Source organism: Vulpes vulpes, chromosome 14, assembly GCF_048418805.1.
Source record: "Vulpes vulpes isolate BD-2025 chromosome 14, VulVul3, whole genome shotgun sequence".
NCBI lineage: Eukaryota > Metazoa > Chordata > Mammalia > Carnivora > Canidae > Vulpes > Vulpes vulpes.
The window spans coordinates 21592103-21612356 of record NC_132793.1 but is presented as its reverse complement, the minus strand read 5'-3'; the positions used below and the strand labels follow the sequence as shown (position 1 = coordinate 21612356).

The 20254-nt window shown below is 51.2% G+C and overlaps 2 long non-coding RNA genes across 2 annotated transcripts; one reads left to right on the top strand and one right to left on the bottom strand.

Moving 5' to 3' along the window:
• The first annotated feature begins 917 nt into the window (after positions 1-917).
• On the top strand, positions 918-17993 carry LOC140595358 (uncharacterized). The gene is made up of 4 exons (XR_011996912.1): positions 918-1094; positions 11166-11270; positions 16446-16563; positions 17141-17993. It is a non-coding gene; the product is annotated as an uncharacterized lncRNA (long non-coding RNA).
• LOC140595359 (uncharacterized) lies at positions 16885-18083 on the bottom strand. Its single transcript, XR_011996913.1, has 2 exons — positions 17988-18083; positions 16885-17099 (listed from the first exon to the last, which is right to left on the bottom strand). It is a non-coding gene; the product is annotated as an uncharacterized lncRNA (long non-coding RNA).
• Between the last annotated feature and the right edge of the window lie 2171 nt (positions 18084-20254).

The following is a 20254-nucleotide window of genomic DNA, read 5'->3' as shown; positions in this document are numbered from 1 at the left end:
AGAAATGATATTGAGCTATGGGGGGGGGCTATGAATATTGTTCAGTGAGACATTTTTAAAAAGATTTTATTTATTTATTTGAGAGAGAGGCAGAGAGAGCAAGAGAGAGCACAAGCTGGGGAGGAGAGGGAGAAGCAGCCTGACATAGGGCTTGATCCCAAGACCCTGAGGTCATGACCTGAGCTGAAGGCAGACACTCAACTGACTGAGCTTCCTACATGCCTCTGTTCAGTGGGATTTTTGACTGATTTTTCGGGATCTCTTTCCATCTCAATACATAAGAATGTACATCAGCCTTTTTATCAGCTGCATGGTATTCCATGACGAACTGTCATGGTTTATTTAACTTTCTTCCAGTAATAGATGTTTAGATGATTTCTACTTTCTTGCCATTCAAACAAGGTTGCCATGCATGCCTGTGTCTCTGCTCCCTTCCAGATGCACTCTCCCTTCTGCCTCCCCAGGCTCTGACTCTGAACTAGTCTCTCTCTTCTTCTTTTCCTCTTTCCCTCTCAGCTTTTCATGGCTCCCCATTCTTTCTAGATGTGGTTGTCATTCTGTGTGTGTATGTGGGTGTGTGTATGTGCGCATGTATGTGTGTGTGTGTGTGTGTGTGTGTACGTGTGTTAGTCAGGGCCCCAAAAGAAAAGAGATGGAACATTCAAATTAGGAACATTTGAGGAGTGTTTCCCACGAAGGCACTATATTGCAAGGTATGGAGTAGAAAAACCCGGAGGGATTTTGCCGACAGCTGGGACTAACCGTGGGGAGTTTATGACCACTTCTAGCTAGGGGACGAGCGGTGGCAGTAATTACCAGAAAGTGGAGTCACAGAGAGGCTCTGCTGTGAGAGGAGCTGTTACCCTCAGTTGAAGGACCATCCAGCCAAAGTGGACCCAGGGGAGCCACCCTCCTCCCCTGCCTGTCTCCTGCCAGGGCATCTCATTGGCCAAACCCAACCGGAAGCTAGAGGGCAGGGAGCCTACTGATGGTAATCTGCACAGTCAGCCTCCTGGAGCAGAGAAGTGTGGAAGGGGACCTGGAGGAGCAAGCAGAAGACATCTAGAACATTCTCTGCCTGGGCCCTCTATCAGGTTTTGTTTCTAGCTCTGGGTTACTTTATCCATCTATCCATCGAACCCCTTCCACACATCCATCCATCCATCCATCCATCCATCCGGCAAATGGCACGAGCCTCTCCCAGGTGCCCTGTGTGGGGTGAGCACCTGCCGAGGGGTGTGTGCATACACGTGAGCCTGCGCCTGGGTCTCTGCCTGCCCCCCACCTGTCTGCCTGTGGGTCCTGCCGCCCCTGCTTCTTTTCAACTTCCTTATTGACATATAATTCCCCTTCTCTTCCTGTATCTGACTGTGTCTTGCTCATTTCTGCTCTTTCTCTCTCTCCAGAGGAGAGTTATTGAATTTTGCTCTGAGGCTGTGCGTCATTCCTGCTGTGTATGTGCGAGTGTGCGTGCTTGGGCTGCCTGCCCTTCCCCCATAGCTCTCTCTTTTTCTGGGGGCTTGCAGAGTTTTATTCTAAAGCCCTGGAATTCTTTTATTTCCCTGATCCTAGTTCCTACAGCTTTTCCCCACAGGACATCTCGGGGAGGTGACCAGCAAAAGTGGTCACACACGAGTCTTTCTCTTTCTGGCTCTGTTAACTGAATTTATTCTTATTCCTGAGTTCTCCATCCATCCATCCACCACCCATCCATTCACCTATCCATCCATCCATCCATTCACCATCCATCCATCCATTCACCTATCCATTCACCTATCCATCCATCCACCATCCATTCACCCACCCACCCACCATCCATCCACCCATCCACCATCCACCATCCATCCACCATCCATCCATTCACCCATCTACCCATCCATCCACCATCCATCCACCCACCCACCATCCATCTGTCCATCATCCACAAATGTCATAGCACCTGCTGGGTGCTGGGACCTGGGTCTTTTCTTTGTTTCATCTCATGTGTGAACACTCGTGGCTCATGCCCTTTTCTCTGAGGCATGACTAGAATTGGCTTCCACCCCCCTCACTCTCCTTGCCTGATTCTCTGCTTGCTCTTCTGCATGTCCATAAACTGTTAATTAGTTCAGTGTCTGTCCTGTCTCTTCTCCTCTTCTTCCCCAACTCTCCTCTTTCTGTTTACCTCCGGGCCCCCATGGTCCTGTCCCGGGTTCTCTGCTCACTATACACACATTCCCTGGATGGGTTTGTCTACTGTCCTCTGTGCTGACCCCTCCACTGTGCCTTCCATAGCCCAGACCCTCTCACTTTTCTCCAGCAACTGATTGGAGCTTGAGGCAACCCTTACCCAGATCCCCAGTCCTCTTGCACTGTTTCTATACCTGCTGGATGTCTTTCTGTCTCTATTCTCATCAGTGCTGACATCACTGGCACCCAGGGCTATGCAGCCAGGAGCCCCTAGTCATCCCTGACTATTCCTACTCCTGCCTCCTTGGCTCACCCATTCTCTTTCCTGCCAAGTCTCCCTCCAAGGCACAGGTCAAGATTCTCTCCAGCCCTTCACCTCCACCTCAGCTCAGATATAACAATCTTATGCTTGCACTAAATATATCCATCTGTCTGTCCATCTGACAAGCATGCACTGAGCACCAACTGGGTGCTTGGCAGTGGACACAGACTCCACAGCCCAGGCTACATCCTGGTGGCGCTAAGTCCATAGGGAAGTAGGTTAATGAGAATATGGGGGTAAGTACCCCCTCTCTTTATTTGTCTCTGAACATCACAATATGTATGTGTGTGTGTGTGTGTGTGTGAGAGAGAGAGAGATGCCTCTACTTCCCTAGGATCCTCTGCTGAAGTACTATGCATCTTATCAGGCACCCCACTGAGGTCCCACCAGCATCATAGACTCACTAAGTCCAGGACTGGCTCTGTGTTCCTGCCACTTCCCAAAACCAGGGCTGAAAATATAGATTAGCCCTTTTGCCTCTGCCTGCCCCCCACTTCCAACCTATGACTGATTCTTCCCTCAAAGTCCTATCTTCTCCATCCTCCTAGTCTATGTAGTTGCCTTAGCAACAGATGTCCCCTTCTTTGTCCCTTCTCTGGGCTCTACCAGCAGGTGGACATACTCATCTCCCTCCCACCTGAAGAGTTGAGTTCTCCCCTGACCTTTTGTTCCCATCTTCCTCCTGTCCTCTCTCTTTCCATCCACAGAACAGCTGGGGAGGGACGCAGCAATGGTGGCGTCTACACACTCCTCCCCCAACCCATCTTCTTGCACAACTTCCCACCGCAGCCATTCTGTGCCCACCAAGGTGGGTGGGCGAGGCTTCCAGACCCCACAGCCCATTTCTTCTCTCTCTCATCTCTTACTCATCCAAGGCCTCTGATGCCAGGGGGTGTATCCTGGTCACTGGACTCCCTCTACTTCCTCGACTCCCATTTTTTGGGATATCTCTCCATTTAGTGCCTATCCTTCTGGGGCTCCCTCCTCCCTCTTCCTGCTACTCTCTCCACTACCCTGCATGGTCTTCCTTGAGGGCCTGGGCAACCAGCCTCGTGCTGATGCCACCCAGCCCATCCCTCTCCCCGTTAAAGCTCTGCTAAGCAGGGTCACAGGCACACTCCAGAAAACCCTCATCCTCCTAAAGAAGTCTTTGCCAAGCTCTCCCTGGAGGCCCCACCATACGGGGGGGGGGGAGGATTCCCCATCGGGGCACCACTCTGTCCCCCCCAATCCCAGGCTGTGGGCTCCTTGAGGGCAGGTCTACACCTGATTTCTCTCTACTTCTCAGCACAGAGAAATGGGTTGGGGAGCACTCTGGCTGAAGAGAGGATGGGCAGACAGATAGAACGAAGGACTGGAGACCTCTTCCTTCCCCTTCTCAGTCTCATTCTCCCTCCAATTTTCTCTTTTCCCCTCCAATTTTTTCCCTCTCCCGATTTAAAAGAAATGGTTTGAAATTATACATGTGATACATGAGGACATTCTTTTTGCAAATGCAGCATGACAGAAAGGACTCGAGTGTCTTTGCCCCCCCACCCTCTTTTTAACCCCTCCCTCACGCCAAAGAACCACTGTGACTAGTTCTGCGTGAATCCATTTGTCCACACTGTCCATACATGCCTTCTCAGCTAAATAAATATGGTTGCTTTGGAGGGAGTGGAGGGATTAATTTTAAAATGTACATGCTGTTTACTAGGTATGGGTTTTGCCAACAGGCTTCTTTGCCCATTGGTGAGTGTTAGAGCTCTTCCCACGAGCATGTTCACACATGGCCTTGCCAATCATGGGCATCTCTCCCCAACTCCATCCAACGAAGATGCACAGATAGCTTAAAATTGGCCTCGGTGGTAGTATTTATGCCACAGAAGTAGGCGAAAGATATAAATTGGGATTTTTTTTTTCTCCTCAGAGAGCCAGTTTGCCAGCACACTGCAGGATGCACCCTATGTCAAAAATCTGCTCCCGAGTATATTCTAGACCACGGTTGCATGTCCTCCTGTGGATGGACACATAGACTGCTTTCTCTTTTTCACTATGACAGATAAAATGTCCATGCCTAGACCTCCCCTTTTTCCTTTTTCTCTTCTGAATTCTAGGGAGGCCTCCAGAATGTGTCCACAGTGTGTGGATCCTCTTCCGTCTGTCCATCTGTCTGTTTGAGCATTGGAAGGGCTGCCTCTCCAGAGCTGAGTGCTGCCTGCTTCCCCCTTCATCCTGCCTCATCTCCTCCCTCCCTTCCCCTTCTCCCCAGATTTGGCCCTTGCCCCCAGGGTCATGATGGGTGCCTGCTTCTGTGTGGACATGTGGGCAGGGTGCCAGTCTCAGAGGCTCCTTATCAGGTTCCTTCCTCCCACGCCTCCCTCCAGCCTCCCGGCTCGTTTATCTGCCGTGCGTGCATCTCCGCATCTGCCTGCCTCTGCCTCCCCGAGGGTCCCTCCTCCCCTTCTTTGTTTTATTTTTTAACTTTATTATTGATGTGCCCCCCTCCTCCGCCTCCGTCTTCGCCTCGCTCAGCCGCCTTAGCTCCCGCTCTCCGGAGGAGCTTTATTGAATTTTGCTCCGGGTCTGTGCGTCATTCCGCTGCGTGTGTATGTGTGCGCGAGTGTGAGTGCGCCAATGTGCCTCCAACTTTCTTCTCCAGCTCCCTCCCTCTCTTTCTGGGGCTTGTGGAGTTTTGCTCTTTCTCTGTGTCTCTTTGTGTGTACACGCGTGTGTGAGTTGTGTCTCCCCGCAGCATGGCCAGGGCTGCTTCCTGCCCTTTCCGTCACTCCCAGGTGCTTCATCCGTCCACAGAATGCCCCTGGCTCTGGACAAGGGGCTGTCCAATGCCCCTCCTCTTATGCTGCACCTGCTCCCTGCACAAATTTACCGACTGCCCCCTGAGAGGGCACCCAATCCCCTCCTGCACCCTAGAACCACCCACGCTTGTTATCCCTAAAACCACCCACCCACGTTGTCTCTGGAGCCACAGGTTGGAGCCAGTGTTGGCCTGCCCCCTCCACAGATGTCCTCGACTCGAATCCTTCTCTCCATGCCCCAACCAGCCTTTTTCTTTCTTCTTACTAATGCAGAACTTTGCTGCCTTCGCAGCCCAGAGCCCTCTGCTGTTTCTGACTACCCCCATTTAGCCATGCACAGCCTGTTTCCCACCTCGCCAACTCTCCCTCCAAGGGGCTCTAGAGCCTCCCACCCCCTCAGCCCCTGCTGAGGCATCGTGGTGATGGTTGAGTGGACGACTGGCCCATGCACCTGGCCATCCAGCAAGAGACCTGCCCTGGGTACCTGGGTGCTCTGCTGAGGATAGGAGCTTCAAAGCCCCCGGCCAAGTTCTAAGAAGTCCTGGGGAAGGTAGACCAGTTATCACCCCGTTATCACTGAGTGAGGGGACTTCCGAAGACTTCTGAAGTCTCTAAGTCACTCTCAGTGTCACTGCGTGTGCGTGCCAGTGAGTGTGCGGAGTGCCTTGCTCACCTCTTCAGACTCTTAACTCTCCTCCTGCTCTTCCTTAGCCGTGCTCCCCAGGGCTGTGTCCTCATCCCTCTGCTCCTTCTGCTCCATGTGCTCTCCTGAGCCACACTGGCCACTCCAGGGCTTCAGGGATGCCCTCCGCAAGAAGGCCCCCTTGTTTCTGTGCTGGCCTCCCCCCTCCCACCACCTTCTCAAGTCCCCTGCACCTGTTGTCCCCTGCTCAGGCCCACTCAGTGGTACCACCATCATCACAGACTCACTGAGCTAGACCAGTTGTTACCCTCTCTACTCCTGGTCGGCACTCCTGGTGCTCCTTCCCCAGGAACAGGAATCTAGCTCACTCCCTGCCTCTGCTCTTCAGCTTTGTTGTTGTTGTTGCTGTTGTTGTTGTTCTTCTTCTTCTTCGACTTTATTTATATGTGAGAGAGAGGGAGTGGGAGGGAGAGGGAAAGACAATCTGAATCAACTCTGCTTTGAGCACATAGCCCAATGTGGGGCTCGATCTCATGACCCTGAGATCTTGACCTGAGCCAAAACCAAGAGTCAGATGCTCAACCGACTGAGCCATCCAGGTGCCCCTAGTTTGTGCCACTTCTTCCTCCAAAGTCTTTCACCGTCTCCTGCTCCTCTCTGTTCCCACAGCCAGTATGGTTGCCTTGGCAACAGCTATCCTTTTCCCTCTTCTGGGGTCCACTTTCCTCTAACATGATGAGGGCTGTTCTCCTGCCACCCATTCTTTCTTCTCTTGCTCTGCCATCTGTCTGTCCGTCCACCAAAATGCTGTGGAGGGAGCTCTGGGCTCAAGGGTTGCGTTCTCTCCCCCAATCACCGCATCCATTGCCGCTGACCATAGTCACCCTGAGTCTACCACGGTTCTTGAGCTAGGTCTCCACTGATCTCCTGCTTTTCCAGCCTACAGCCCCTTTCGCCTGTTCATTCCCACTGGCCATCAGAGGCCTGACATGGTGCCCATCCTTCCTTCCAGATCCTCTCTCCTCCCGTAGCACTCTGGGTGCCCTGACCTTTGCCCCATCCCTTGGGCTTTTCTTCTTCACCCCCTCCCCAGGGCTAATACTCCGCAGGGCCCAGCCCTCCTCTTCCCACTCTGCCTGCTGCCCGAGGGTGGCTCCCTTTCCTCCGGGACATCTATGGCCATCATTGTCCTTCTTGGCCATAGAGCTCTCTCCCTAACTGGAACCTGCACATCTGTATACAGGAGCAGGGGAGGAGGGGGCAGGGGCTCTTCTCCATCCCTTCCACAATGATTTTCTCTATTGCCCTCCCACTGCCCAGCTCCTCACACCTGGTGTAGGTGGACTGAGTTACAGGCATCTTCTTGACTTTCTGGCCACACCCAGTCCCACCCAGGGCTGTCGGGTCCCCTCCAAGAAAACTGGGGACCCTCCTCTGCCTCTAGCAGACCACCAGCTTATCTGGATGCCAGTCCCCAGTCTTGCCCCCTCCCATCCACATCTGGTGAAGCTGCCCAAGCCACCTTTCCAAGTCTCCCATCTGGCAGCTTACCCAGCTCAGCCAGCACCCCACTGCCCTCCTGGTAAAGTTAATGTTCCATATTCCCTCTAGATTTGATCCTCACACCTTGTCAGACACCTAATGTCTGTGTGTCCCATTACATGTCCCATCACCTGTGGGTTCCTCTTTATCTTTTTTCTCATCCTAGTTCGCGTCTGCTGGGTGACTTCTACACACCCACTGTCCCTCCCGACCACTCCACTACCGTGGACACTGAGAATCTCCCAGGTATTGGAGTTGGGGTGGTTCATGCATGTGGATCTATGTATGTGCCCCTCAAATGTGCCATATCAATGTCTCTGCCCCTCTGGAGGTCTGTCCTTCGGAGCCCTCTTCCCGCCCCCCTCCTGTTTTCTCTGTCTCCATCTCACTCAGCCACGCTTCTTCCCACTCTCCAGAGGAGTCCTATTGAATATGCTGTTTGTACATCATTCCTGCTGCGTGTGTGCATTTGTGCGTGCGCATACATGGACGTGCCTGCCCACTTTTCCTTCACTCCTTCGTGGACTTTTCTCTCTTTCTATCCTGTACCCTGCTGTGTGTGTCTGGGTGTGGATGCACAGGTGCACATGCAGGTGGGCCATGTCTCCCCGAGGCATTGTCAGTGGTGGCTCCCACGTTCTCTGTCTCTCTCACTGTCATGGACTGTTCACCTGTCTGTCTGTCCTTCCCTCTGTCCACAGCATGCTGAGTTAGCTCTGGGTGGCATCTACCTGTCTGTCCGGTCTCTTGCTTTCCCTCCTCTTCTCTCACTGCCCACACACTCCCCAGACAAGCTCACCACCCCCAACTGCTTCTGCAGCCAGGACCCTGTCTTTTGTTTCCTTTCCCTCAAGCCTTAGACTCTGAGCCAGCATGGGCCGGATCCGTCCACAGAAGCCTCAAACCCGCTGCCTCATCCTGATAGCCTGAAACATGTTTCTTTTCCACCTACCACTGAGCGCCTCTGTGTGCCAGGGGCTATGACGGCCAGGGGCCCCGGTCATCCCTGACTCCTTCTGCTCTGTCACCCATGGCCATCTGTTCCTACTTCCTGCCCAATCTGCCTCTTAGGGGCCGCTCTGAGACCCCTCTAATCCCAATCCCTTCAGCTGGGGCCTCTGGCCCAGGCCCAGCATCATGTCTGGTTCACTGCAGGGGCCTCCACTGGTCTTCTGACCACCCTCCTCATCCTCCCTGAACTTCCAGGGGGATCATGGATCTTCTTTGCTCAAATCTTCCCATGGCTCTTGTGTCACTCAGAGAAAGGCTAATATCCTCACCACGGCCTATGTGCCTCCGTAGTCTGTCTCCCTGTTACCTCTCTGCCTTCATCTCCTGCTCCTTTCCCCTGGCTCAAGCTGCTCTGGCCTTCTTGGGGTTCCTTGGACAACCCACACCAGGTTGCTTAGGGCGCCCTGCTGAGGATGTGAGCAGAGGCCAAAATCCAGCCCTTATTCTGTTCCTCTAGGCATGATCTCTGGTTTGGGGTTACATTTGATTAGAAGATAGATCGCCTTTTTCTTCAAATACATGTATATAAAAGCCCCTTTAGCATTCTTGCCTTTCACACCATCTCTGTTGTTTTTGGGTCTGTTTCTGTTTACTGATTTTTCTTCTAGTGGTAGGTCATAATTTTCTGTCTCTTGGCCTGTCTAGAAATTTTTTATTGGGTGCTGGATATTGTGAATGCCATGCTACTGCTGATCTGGGATTTTTTTTTTGTTTTCCTTTAAGAAATGACATGCAAGTAAGTTACTTGCTAATTTTTTTAATCATTTTAAGGCTCATTTTTAAAAAAGATTTCATTTATTCATTCATGACAGACACACACAGAGAGAGAGAGAGAGAGAGAGAGAGGTAGAGACACAGGCAGAGGGAGAAGCAGGCTCCACGCAGGGAGCCCAACGTGGGACTCGATCCCAGGTTTCCAGGACCACACCCTGGGCCGAGGGCGGTGCTAAACCACTGGGCCACCGGGGCTGCCTTAAGGCTCATTTTTTTTTTTTAAGGCTCATTTTTAAAAGAAGATTTAGTTGTTTATTTTAGAGAAAGTATATGTGAGTAGTGGGGAGGGACAGAGGGAGAAGGAGAGAGAGAAATCAGGCAGACTCCACACTGAGCACAGAGTTCAATGCAGAGCTCTATCTCACAACCCTGATATCATCACCTGCTTCAAAATCAAGAGTTAGACATTCAACTAACTGAGCCACTCAGGCACCTGTTGAGACTCCGTTTTTAAAAAAGATTTAATTTACTTATTTAAGAGAGAGAGAGAGAGAGAGAGAGAGAGAGAGAGAGATGGGGGGAGGGGCTTAGGGAGAGGGAGAGGCAGATCCCCCTCTGAGCAGGAAGCCTGACATGGGGCTCAATCCCAGGACTTGGGGTCATGACCTGAGCCCAAGGCAGATGCTTAACTGACTGAGTCACCCAGGTACCCCTTGAGGCTCATTTTTAAGGCTCTTAGGGTGGGTTCACCGTGGCCTTCACTCATGAGATAGTTTATCTCTCTGCTAAGAGATGATTGAATGGCCCAGATTATCATCAAGGACTCAAGCTCTAGCTGGTCAGCACTTGTAGACATCCTCACCCTATGTAGGCTCTGAGAATTGTTCAGCTCAAAACTCTCCAGTCTTTCTTGGCCTGTCCTTATGGGGTTTTACCCTACACATGAACAACATTGCATTTACTAGTGACTCAAGGGAACTCCCCTCTAAATTTCTGGAACTAGTTTTCTGCAGAGCTTTTTTCAGTCAGGTAATCTGCCCCTCAATTTACAACCCTTTCTGCCTACCTGACCTTTTTGTCTCAAAGATCAACTCACCTCAGGGCCTTTGCATTGGCTGTTGCCTCCACCAGGAACACTGTTTCCGCTGATATCCACATGGCTAACTTGCTTACTTTCCACGTGTTTGCTCAAATGTTCTCTTCTCAGTGAATTCTAAGTAGGTGGCTCCCTACCTAGAATCACAACCACCCCAACTTATAATCCACATAATCCTATGCATTTCTCTCCATATTTATTTTCTTTTATTATATATTTATTATTAAATTTTGCTTGTTACCGGCTTCCTTCCACTAACATGAAAATTTGATGAGGGCAGGAAATTTTGTCTGCTTGTTCACTGCTACATTTCCCAGTGTGGGTGGCCAGCACAATGGGGCTCATGGAGGATTTAAGTTGAGCTGGGTTTCTATAAGTGTCCGACACATCCTGGAGCAACTGCTGGTCCTGATGAAGGCTAGAGTGGGAATGGGTGGAACCCAGCCCTGAGTACCTCACTGTCTATCCACGCCTGTGCTAACGATCTCATTTTCCATCTGTACCCACTGCCCCTGACACTTGGCAACATCTGCCCTCCTTGACTTAAGCACACGCTGTTTCCTCTGGCCAGAGTGCAATTCCCTGACTCAGCCACCTGGCACAGAGACCCAGCTCCAGAGTCTCTGCCTCTGTCTAATGTACTCTGGACCCTGTGACTTCCAATCCCTTCTCCACTCTGGGACCAAGAGACTTCTTCCTAAGTTCAGCTCTTTCCATGTCACTCCCTTTCTCTAGCACCTTCCAGAAATCCTCAATTTGTCCCTAGGATGAATTCCAAACTTCTTAATTTGGTGTCATAGCTTTTACTACATAACAAATTACCTCCAAACCAGGCAGCGTAAAACAACAAATATTTATTTTCTCGCACAGTTTCCGAGTGTCAGAAATCCAGGAGCAGCCCGGTTGAGTGATTCTGGCTCAGGTTCTCTCAGGAGGTGTGGTCAAGCTAACGGCTGGGACTCTGGTGAACTGAAGGTTTGGCTGGGGCTGGAGGATCTGCTTCCAAGATGGCATGCTGACATGGCTGTTGGCAAGAGGCCCCAGTTCCTTACCATGTGGGCTCTCCAGGGGGCTCCTGAAGTGTCTGGGGACATGGCAGCTGGATTCCCCCAGAGGAAGTGATGAGAGGGGAGAGAGAAAGAAGAGCTGCAGTGCCTTTTATGACCTAGTCCTCAAAATCCTATATATCAGTTTTGCTTTATTCTATTGTAAGAAGTAAGTCACTAAGGGAGGAGTGTAAAAGAATTTATAGATATATCTTAAAACCACTATACCTGGCATTCAAGACCCTCTGGTATTTGGCCTTGACTAGCCCTCCAGGACTGGATCAAGGTCTTCAGGGGCTCCAAGATTATAGTCCTTCTACCTCAACAATAAATGAAAACAATTGATGAACTATAAAGTAACTATAAGGGAAGTCCACATAGTTCTGGTTTTTCTCATGTTGACAATTTTAATAATATTTTAAAATTATCATAGCTTAAGTTATATACAGTGAAATGCACCCAATTTAAGTGTCCATTTTGAGTTTTGACAAACTCTATAGCAATGTAACCACTACTATACTACTATAGTCAAGATATAGAACATTCCATTCCCCCAGAAACTTCCTTCAATGTCTCTTTACAAGTAATCTCTCCACCATTTGCTGCCTGAAGTAACTAGTAATCCCTTTTCCACCATTATGGATTAGATTGCATTTTCCTGGGGTTCATATAAATGAAATGATGTAGTACACATTGTTTTGCTTCTGGCTAATTTTGCTCAGTATCATGTTTTTGAGATTTTATCCTTGTTGCTGCATATAATCAATCATTTGTTCTTTTTTATTGCTGAGTACTATTCCATTGTGTAAATATATAAAAATTTCTCTACCCTTTTGCATGTTGGTGAATATTTTGTTCTTTCCCCCATTTTTAGGCGATTATTAATAAAGCCACTATGATGTTTGAGAGCCAGTTTTCGTGGGGACATGTGTTTTCATTTATTCTGGGTGAACTGAATGGTTAGTGCATGTTTAACTTTATAAGAAACTTCCAAAATGTTTTCCAAAGTGGTTGTACTATTTTATACTCCCACTAGCAATGTATGAGCGTTCCAGTTGCTCTACATTATTGCCAACGTTTGATATTATCAGTCTTTTTAGTTTTAGCCATTTTAGTGGGTGTACAGTGGCAGCTCATTGTGGTTTTAATTTGCATCTCCTAAATAACTAACAATGTTGAGCATCTTTCCACATGTTTATCTGCCATTCCTATATCTTCTATGGTGAAGTATCTGCTCATATTTTTGCCAATCAAAAAAAGTCAGGTTGAATATTGAGCCCAGTATTTACTCCTTCTTTATATATTCTGGATATGGTGTGAGGTCAGTAAGAGTTGAGGTTCATTTTTTCCCCCTATGAATTTCCTATTGTTCCAGCACAGTTTGAGGAAAATTATCCTTTCACCGTTGAATTGCCTTGGCACCCTTGTCAAAAATCAATTGACCATATATGCGTGGTTCTATTTCCAGACTCTATATTACATTCCATTTCTCCACAGGCCAATACCACATTGTCTTGATTACTGTAGGTTTTACAAGTCTTGAAATTAGATAGTGCAAGTCCTCCTACTTTGTTCTTCTTTCTCAAAATTGTTTTGGCTGTTCTAGTTCTTTGCATTTCTTTATCCACTTTAGAGTCGGTAAGTCAATTTCTACAGAAAGCCTACTAGGATTCTGACTGCAATTGTGTTGAATCACTACATCAATTTGGGGAGAATTGACATCTTAACAATGCTGCATGACCCCGAACCAGCCATGTGCCATATCTGTGTCCCTGTTTCCTCCTGGTCCCTCTTGGAGAGGTTTCAGTGAGTAGGTGAGCTGAGCAATTCTGGGAACACAAGGCAGCGGGCTCCATAAGTATTTGGGTCAGGGGCCAGGGGGCTGCCACAATGCTCTTCACAGTGTGTGCCAGCAAAAGTTTGCAGGAAGTCCAGCTGCCACTTACTTGTTGCAACACCTGGGCGTGTGGTCTCCCTGCCCTGGGCCTCAGTTTCCTCATCTGTAGGCCAGAGGAGGCTGGCTTTGCTAGGCAGACTAAACTCAACAGTAGACAAGCAGGAGCTCAGAAAACCATCTGTTTTCTCCATCCGGCCTCTGGGCCGCCAAGTGTGGCCAGAGAAAATCACATCACCACGCTGATTGACGCCAACACAGATTAATTTTCTTCAACCTCAGCTGGGTCTTAAATGCAGCGCAGCAGCCTCTCGAGTGGTCCCCAAACTCTTTCCCATCCCCTCTTACAGCAGCTGTGCCCCCTGAGCCCCACAGCACACCGCCCCCCCCCGCTCCCCTGGGCCAGGCAGACGACCTGGGTCCCACTCAGTAGAGAAAACAGAGGCCTTTGTGGGGTGCTGGCTCCTGCCACTGTCCCCCCCGCCCCCCCAGCTCCGGAGAGAGCTGCCAGCACCTTCTCACATCTGAGGCCAGCTGTCCCTTGCCCGTCTCCTCCCGGGCCTCACCCCCCTTCTCCTTCCTCTGATTTCTCCGTCTCTGCTGGCTCTTTTTCCTCTGCCCAAAACAATTCTCAACTGCTCCCAACCCACCACCTCTGCCTCCACCTCTCCCTCTTCTCCTCCAGAGGCTGGCTTCTCCACCAAGCTCTCCTTACCCCTGCCCCCCTCCTGTCTTCCCCCACCCCATCTCCAATCTGGCTTCCAGAAAGCTCCCAGGATCTTGCCTGCCCGCTCACCTTTCTGGGGGCTTCCGATGTGGACCGCAGTTTAAGTGGCACAACCGCTGGGGACCCCAGGGCAGGATGCAACCTGCCCTTCCCCGGGAACGTTTGGGACCCCATGAGGTTCACCCGGGACACGGGGATAGTGTTACCCGCTGAGGACTTAATTAATTCACCTCAGGCAGCTCAGCCCAACACTGAGGTATTGTTTAAATCTAATCCTTCCACTCGGCCTGGATCCTGTCAATGTGGGCCACCCCCTCCTGGCCCCCCACCCCACAACCCCCCAGCCTCGTTCTTCTTTCTTAACACACCCTCTCTTTCTCCTCTGCCCACAGGCCTCCTCCTTCCCAGGCCCATCTCTGGCTGCCCCTCTTGGTCTCCCTCCAGGCCCTCAGGCAACTGCAGCCTCCCTGGCCGAAGACATCGGGGTGTTCCGTGGGGTCCTTGCCAGGGCCTCTCGCTTGGCAGAGTCAGGGATGACCCACTGCCTTTCTTCTGCAAATCTGTCTCTCCGGGCTCCCTCCCTGTCTCTGAGCACCTTCTCCTCACCTTCAGCAGCTCCTATTCCCTGGGCCCTAAGCCTCTGAGACTTCTCCCATCTCCTCCCTCTCTTTACTCCCACTTCCGGGGGCCCTTCTTCTAGGGGCCAGACCCATCACCCATCACCACCTCAGAGTCATCAGGCCCCAAGCCAGTCTCTCTCCTTCCTACTGAACTGGCTCTTCTGGGTTGTCCTGCCTCAGTGGCTCTTGCCACTCCTTCTGTCAACAAGGATTTATTGAGCATCTGCTCAGTGCCAGGCACTGTTATAGGTGCGAGGTTGCAGCACTGGTGATGGGCAATGCCGACTCTCTGTCTCCATCCTTTCAGCCAGTTTTCTGTGCTCCCCAAACCCCATTTTTGTTATGTTTAGTTTCTTACAGCTAGCACTCACAGTTGTGTGATGGAGGACTATTTTTAGGCTCCAGGACTTTCTTTCCATACAGGTTTTGAGAATCAGAAGTGTATGGGGATTTATGTCAGCCGCCTCCAGCCCTGCCAATGCTGACCGGTGAGGCAGGGTGCGAGCCCAGCTCCCTTGCTGCCAGGAAGGGCAGCTTGGAGGGGCCTGACCCTCCAGAGCTCCCTGTGGGATCAGGCCGGGGCTGCCCCCTGTGGGACCTTGTCCACCTCCTCCTTTCCCATCCTGCTTCCCCATCCCTCACCTGTTTGTTTTGGGTTCACTTCTTTAATAAACCAACCACCTGTACCTAAATTCTTGTCAATGCACCGCCTCTGCAGACCCTGACCTAAGTAAGCAGTGGCCACAACAGCCAAGGACCACCAGCCCCTCTCTAACATCTTTGGAGCCATGTTTATAGCCTCTCACTCTGCATCCTCAGGGCCACCCCTGGTGTGGCCTTGTCACGATGCAACAGGTTCCCTCCAGATCCCAGGGTACAGTCTCGTCTGCTCTGGTCGCCTCCAGCCAGCCCTCGAGCACACATCTGATTGTGCCCTTTCTCATTCAAAACCCCTCTAGTCGGCCCCACAAAACAAGGGCCTAATACCTGAACCACTGTATAGTCACCAGAGTGGCTAAAATAAAAAACAACAACAACAAAACCGCTATGAGGTGCTGTCAGGGATGAGGAGCTACCTGAACGCTCATCCATTGCTGGTGGGAGCACCAAATGGCAGAGCCTTTAAAACTGTTGGGACAGTTCATTGCAGAGTTAAACTGGAGAACACATGATCCCTTCTTGGACATTTAACTAGTGAAAAAAACTTTCATCCACCTAAACATCTCTATATGGATGTTTAGAGCAATTTTATTCACAGCTGTCCCAACTGGAAACAATTCAAATATCTTTCAACTCATGGAGATTAAAAACAACAACAACAAAAAATGTGGCACACCTACACAGTAGAGCAGCTCTTAGCAATAAAAAGGAACGAGTACTGAAACAGCAAGGGGGGAATCTCAAATGCATTATAAGTGAAAGAAGCCAGACCTCAAATGCTCTGTGATTTCCTTTTACATGACATTCTAGAAAAGGCAAAAACATAGGGACAGGGAACACACCAGTGGTGGTCGGTGGTGCACGAGGGAATGTTTTGCAGTGATAGAAATATTTTCTATCTCAGTTATGGTGAGGGCTATGCTATGATATGCATTTGTCAAAACTGCACACAAAAATAACAGTGAATGTCATTCCCTGTAAATCGTGTATCAATAAGCATGACCTTTAAGAAAACCTACCGTGTTAGGTGTAAATTGGTACAACTGCTTTGGAAAACTGTTTGGCAATATCTGTAAAAGTGAAACACACCCTTGCCCTCTGACCCAAACAGTCTGCTACTAGGACTACCCCAATGGGAAGTAGTGTGTAGGTCCCCCTAAAGATGTGCACAGAACATTCATGCATTTTTCTTTGTCATCACAGAAAATCAGAAACAACCCAAAGGAGAATGTGTAAATAGATCCATTGGCGGCATATTCACTTAAAGGAGCACCTGATGGCAGTGAAAAAGAACAAAGTCAATCTACATGCACGGACATGGGTGAGTCTCATAGATGTATGTTTAGTGAAAGAAGCCAGATGCAGGGAACACACTGATTCTGTTCGTGTGAAGTTCAAGAACAAACAAAACCACTCGTGGGTGAAGCTCGTCGGGGTAGTAATCACTTCTGGAGGCTGGGTGCTAACTGGGAGGGGGTGCCCGAGAGCCTTCCAGGGGGATGAAAGTGTTGTGTATCTTGATCTGGGGGGCGGTTACATGGGTGTATGCATAATCAGACAATCACTGAGCTGCACACTTCAGATTCGTGCGCTGTACTGCTTGTATATGAGGCTTTAACGCAAAACTAAATATATGCAGCACTTGTCAGGTTTTTAAAAAAAATTTTATTTATCCATGAGAGACACAGAGAGAGGCAGAGACATAGGCAGGGAGAGAAGCATGCTCCCTGCGGGGAGCCCGACGCCAGACTCGATCCTGGACCCCCGGAATCACGACCTGAGCCGAAGGCAGGCACCCAACGACTGAGCCACCAGGTGCCCCAGCACTTGTCAGTTTTACTGACTGTTGCAAGTGGCCTGGGGGATAGAAGGTGATCAATAACCCTATCCCTGTCTAGAAGGAGGATGGAACTAGCACCCACGTGGACTGCTGTCACCCGTGGAGGGGAACGCAGGAGAGATCAGGTTGCCCAGGAAAGGTAGGCGGTTTCATGAAGTCCTGTTTAGCCTAACACACATCTGTCTGCACCCTTGGTCCCGTATGGTCACTAGTTGCCACACCTGTACTTGCTGTGTCCCTGCTGCGTCCCCCTCTGAAAACTAACCTCCGCAGATCTGATGTTGGAGACTGAGTCCCACTGGCCCTGCCTCCCTCCTCTCCTTCCCTTCCCGTCTCAGGAGGCTTCCCAGCTGCTGTGCCCGCCTCTCATGGAAGGCCCGGGCAGTTCTCCAGTCACCTGGGCCCAGGCTTTCCTCTCATCTCCATTCTAACCTTCGTGCTCACAGCCCACAGGTGACCGCTCCCGCCTTCTGGAAACGCCCTCCTCCTTCGCCTGGCAGCCTGTCCTCTCCTGTTCTCCCCACCGCCTTGTCTGGGCCTTCCCGGTCTCCCTGCTGGGCTTCTCTTACTGCATCCGGAGCCTGGATCTGACCAGGCCCCTGGATCCCTCTCTACAGAGTGCCCTCAGCTTCGTGGACTGTCTCTTCCATCCCTGCCTGGAGTTTTGGGTTAGATCTGCCCCCTGAGCTGTAGACCAGACCACCGAAGCCCCCTGGCTGCCGACCATGCCAGATGCTTCTCAGCGCCCTCCCAACTTGGCTGCACACAGAGCGCTCAGGCTTTCTCGAGCATCTCCTCTTCTGTCCTCAGAGCCACTGGCTCCCCAAATCCTGCTGGCCCTCTGGCTTGTCCCACTGATGTGTGGAGCCGGTCCTTTCCATAAAACGCTCTTGTCTCCCACTCACTCTTGCTGGGCCTCCTCACATCTCAGGTTCAAAGGACTCCCACGTCCAGACTCGCTCTGTGCCAGTTACTCTCCAGCCGACAGCCAGAAGGATCTGTACAAATGGAAGTCGTATCTCAGACTCACAGTGCTCCCCACTGCACTTGGCATAAACGCCAACCAGGCCCCATGTGAGGTGCCTACCTGTCCCACCTCCACATACCACTCCCTGCCCCCTGCTCTCCCTTGCAGCCACGCTGGCCTCTTTGCTGTTCCCGGAACACACCAGGCTTGTTCCTACTGCCAGGCCTTCCCTCTAGAGACTCTCTGTTATGGGTTGAATTGTGTTCCCCCAAATTCATATACTGGAGTCATAACCCCAGTAGCTCTGAATGTGGCCTTATTTGGAAATAGGGTCACTACAGGTATAATGAGTTCAGTTAGAATGGGGTCATGCTGGAATAGGGGAGCCCCTAACCCCAAAAAACTGGTGTCATTATAAGAAGGAGACATTTGGACACACACTCACACAGGAAGAACATGTGGAGATGAAGGTGAAGATTGGGGTATTGCATCTGCAGGCCAAGAAATGCCAAAGATGGCCAGCAAACCCCCAAAAGATAAGAGAGAGGCCTGGGACAGACTCTCCCCACAGCCCTCAGACAGAACCAACCCCGCCGGCGACCTGATCTTGGACTTCTGGTCTCCAGACTGTGAGCCAATGAATTCCCATTGTTTACATTTGAGGTACTTGGTACAGCAGCGCCAGCAAACTAAGACCCTCCCTCTGCCAGGCATGCCTCCCGCCCCTGTCCTCTCTTGACTCCCTCCCTCCAGTCACTTTGGCCTCTGATGGAATGCCACCTCCTCGGAGGTCCTCTCTGTCCCACCTGAAGAGCCTGGTCTGCCCCCAGCCACGGCAAGGAGAGTGATGGGTGCAGAGGCTGTGAGTGAGCAGAGCCAAGGGCTCTGGGGGCCACCGTGAGGGACTTCAGCATGTGACAGCTTAGGAGAAATCCTGGAAAGGGACATGGAAAGGGAGCCCTGAAAGGCAGGGCATCAAGGGGAGACAGGAGAGGGTGGCATTGGGCACCCAGGCGAGGCTGTGGATGGGGCGGTGGTCGGCAGTACCACTGAGGGCCTCAGTGGGGCCTCACTGAGACACCAAGCAAGGTGAGATTTGAGAGATGGCATTGGGTTTGCCAGGACCTGGCCACCAGCGGTCTCAGGGTCCCTGGGGGAGTGGATCTGGCTTGCAGTGTGGGGGGCAAATGGGAAGTTTGCCAGGACTTTGAGAGAAACAGGAGCTGGTGGGGCATGGGGTCCAGGGAGCCTGGCCTCAATCAGCTTTGGATGGGATTGGGGTCCTTTGCAAGCACGTGAGGGCTTGGAGATTCAGAGGGGAAGGGTGAGCTCAGGGAAGGCTGGCGGGGGTGGAGGGGGTGGGCGATCTGGAGCCTCAGGGAAATACAGGCCTGCTGATATTGGGTGGAAGGGCGATTCCCGCTTTGGAGGCTACAGGGTCTGAGGCAAGACTATGGCCACACTACGGCAGGGGCAGGATAATTGGTGGGAAGCGGGCCAGGTGGGGAGGAGGCCAGTGTTCTACAGAAAGTGGAGAATGTATGAAATAGTTGCTGGGACCGTGCAGGGGAAGATTCTAGAGAGACAGGGAAGGCTGGTGAGATGTACCTGGCCAATCTTCTCTGCCAGGCAATTTCTTCCCTGACTTTTGGGCCTCCCAAAGTCCAACGTGTCCTAAACCCAATGAGTTGTCTCTCACTGAGAATGTTCCTTACCGATTGCCCCCATGGGAGCACTGCAAACACTCACTGGCTCTCCCAGGTGGGAGCCTGGGCACAAGCACCCCCATTGCTCCCATCCTGCCACCCCCACATCTGATGGGGAGCCTCTCCTATGCACCCCCAGACCCTCTCCTCCACCCAGCCCTGATAAGGCCTCAAGGATTGGTAACAGCCGGGTGACAGGTGGCCTCTGAGGAGGGAGACTGGGGCATTCACCCCATATATGTACTGATTTTCAATTAAAAATGTATCTAAGAGTGTTAATGCCTCATAGCAGTTTCCTGGGTGCCCCCTGCTTAGGGGTTATTGCACTGAATGAGGCTGTCGAAGGCCACTTTCCAAAGCAGGAGGAATGAGGGGCCAGGCATCGTGAGGGCAGTAGGGAGCACCGGCCACACACCGCCCCCCCCCAACATGTGAGCTGTGTACAGCCCACCTGTGACCTCATGACCCAGCCACCTCTACTGGCTCCCCCAGGATGTAC